This window comes from Macrobrachium nipponense, chromosome 3 (genome assembly GCF_015104395.2).
Source record: "Macrobrachium nipponense isolate FS-2020 chromosome 3, ASM1510439v2, whole genome shotgun sequence".
NCBI classification, from domain to species: domain Eukaryota; kingdom Metazoa; phylum Arthropoda; class Malacostraca; order Decapoda; family Palaemonidae; genus Macrobrachium; species Macrobrachium nipponense.
Window position 1 is genome coordinate 49141046 of NC_087202.1, and position 2796 is coordinate 49143841.

General features: G+C 37.6%; 1 protein-coding gene across 2 annotated transcripts in view; it reads left to right on the forward strand.

The window, feature by feature from the left end:
• Window positions 1-1984: 1984 nt before the first annotated feature.
• Window positions 1985-2796, forward strand: part of LOC135221755 (WD and tetratricopeptide repeats protein 1-like) — a 201275-nt gene continuing 200463 nt past the window's right edge. For both annotated transcript variants that reach the window (XM_064259569.1, XM_064259570.1), the window contains exon 1: window positions 1985-2116. The gene's annotated coding sequence lies outside the window, so the exon portion shown is untranslated. The remainder of the gene's footprint in view (window positions 2117-2796) is intronic.

The window sequence follows — 2796 nt, forward strand, 5'->3', positions numbered from 1 at the left end:
ATAAAGCCTTATAGTAACTTTATATATAAAAAACCAATTCAGAGAAAAAGCAAAAAAGCGATTTTTTCTGAGGACAAGAAACTTGAAAAATTAGTTTAGATACCCGTGATGCCCCTAAAGTTGTTTTCTATGATGAAACTAATCTTAGAAAACGTAGAAAATGACATCGCCCAATTTTTGAAAGATATACTATAAAATTTGCGATTTCCATATTTATTGGCGGGGCTTTCGCTTTAGTTTTTTGCTTTTTTTTTTTTTTTTTGTTATTACGTGCTTATTTACTGTTCTATTTTGATAATACTTATGTGCATGTTCCAGGTGCAATATACCAACATTCTGTAAGACCGAATTTCTATTCAAGACCGTAGTATTTTTTCTCATCGACCACCAGTGTCCCTTGTACAAGGGGACACTGAGTTTCACATTTTTTTTCATAAAATCATTTATTTTCCCTGTAGGATGATACAACTAACAGAGAATATGCGTTATTATAGTGCTAATAATACCTGATAATTTCATTACCTGTCTTGATTAGTGTATTTTTGGCAAATATTTTTACGATGGGCACCCTCCAAACTCGAGTCACTACCGAGAGATTCAGTTCGGCAGCGAACACAATGTTTACATTCTGCTCACCCACCCGGTAAAGAAGGGTTAATGCCTCTGCCTCTTAATATTCTTCTCAACAATTTGCGTACGAGTTACGATTCCTCACTTGCGTAGAAAACGCCCTGAAGTCTGACTTGATCTTGCAGTTCATATACTGTGATCAGTGTGTCAGAGGCAGGGGACTCCTCACTCTTTCAACCAGGAGAAGTAGCCTAGGTATGCTGAACTCCAGTCAGTTCTAGAGCCTTACTCAGATTCCTTCCTCCAATAAGTGTCTTCCTAATGTAAAGGACCCAGGGTTGGTATATTGTGTAGGAAGAAATCACTCACTAATTTTGATATTAAATGGGATTTTTCCTAACTATGTATACAAATTTGAGGTCCTTTATGCTACAGGCAGTCCCCGGTTACCGGTTGGTGTGTGCCGATAAGCAAAAACTGTCATTAACCGAAACTCTGCTATTTATGGTGCTATTATGGCGCTGATAACTGGTTATCGGCGCCATAAGCATCCATATGGCGCCGATAATTGGAACTCGGCCCGTTATGTACCATAAATCGCAGATTTTATGGAGCTAGACAAACCCCATAAAACCAGATCACTGATAACAGAGTCCACTGATAACAGGGAACTGCCTGTAATGCCCACCTCATGCCACCTCCTCAAATCTGAAACCTGGGCCAAAAGGCAATTTGGAATGTTTACATCCAGGCAGGCAGGTTTCCCTGCCTACCAGATGGTAGTTACTGCTTAACCACCTTGTTCAACAGTTCTAACAAATGTGTTCCAGCTTTGCCATAAAACAATTCCTAATATAAAGGACCTCAGGTTCGTATAGTTAAGAAAAATACAATTTACTTTTAAAAATTGTTTATTTTTTTATTTTTTTAATAAAATACTTGTTTTACAGTATAGCAACAAAAATTGGTCCAATTTTAAACCTTGCTATTTGTCCTCTGAAGGATTTGCATACTTAATTTGAATTTGGATATTACCCGAGTAGTGTGATAAAGTAGTCAGTCAAAAAGGAACACACATTGAGGAAAGGGAAAACGCCAGGCTTAGTCTGGATGGATTTTACTTAATTCAGCAATTGTACAAAAAACAACTATTTCCAAACCTAAGATCTGTATGTATCAAGACCTATTTTCTTTTAACCTTTAACATTTGATTTATCTGATGGCTAATAAATGGAAAGTTGTGAGGTGTGATTTATGTATTTACTTTCAGATGGACATATTTTACCGTTAGTATTTTTAGTTTTAATATTAGAGGTACGTATAACCTTTTAATACTGATACTCCCTTGTTTACAGAAGTTAATCTGCTGGAAGGAGTAGGAGGCGGAGGATGGAGGGAAACAGCAGTAGGACAATTTACTCCTGGCCCTGAAGCCAAGGAGTCCTGCAGCAGCCATCCCTTCATTACTCAGCACCAGCATGTCGTGTTTCGAAGACCTGCAAGGAGGCAGTCTCTCTTGCAGCTGCAAAGACATAGAGAAATACAGGTAATTTTCAAGATGCTCTGTGTTTCAGTTACTGAGTGGTTTCCCCATCACTAATTTGTGATTATTGTTTGACTGATGATTGGTTTTATTGCAGTGACTTGAAAAGTGATAAGTTTTCATAATTTCCCTTATATATACTTTTGTTTAGATAGGTATTTTTATACAGGCAGTCCCCGGGTTACGACGGGGGTTCCGTTCTTGAGACACGTCGTAAGCCGAAAATCGTTGTAAGCCGGAACATCGTAAAAAATCCTAAGAAAACCTTACTTTTAATGCTTTTGTTGCATTGAAAACTATGTAAACTTCATTCTTATTGCATTTTTCATAAAAAAAATCTTTAAATATTGATTATTTGCATTTTTGGTGTCATATTTCATCTGCCAGATGACGTTGGTAGACGGTCATAACTCCGGAACATGTGTCTAACCCTGGAAATAATGTCTGATGAATATAATTGGAGAAGCGCCTTAACCTCGGAACGTCGTAACCCGGGGACTGCTATAAGTAACTTACCAAGTAATTACATAGGTATAGTTTTCACTTGAATGGCAGCTTAGATTAAAAGTTTCCCAGGTAATTCTTCAATAAAGTGAGTAGGTTGTGGCCTGTCCCCACTAAGCGGGAAATATTAGGAACAACTTAGCAGACTATTCTTCATTTGGTTTTCCTGCTGTCCGTGG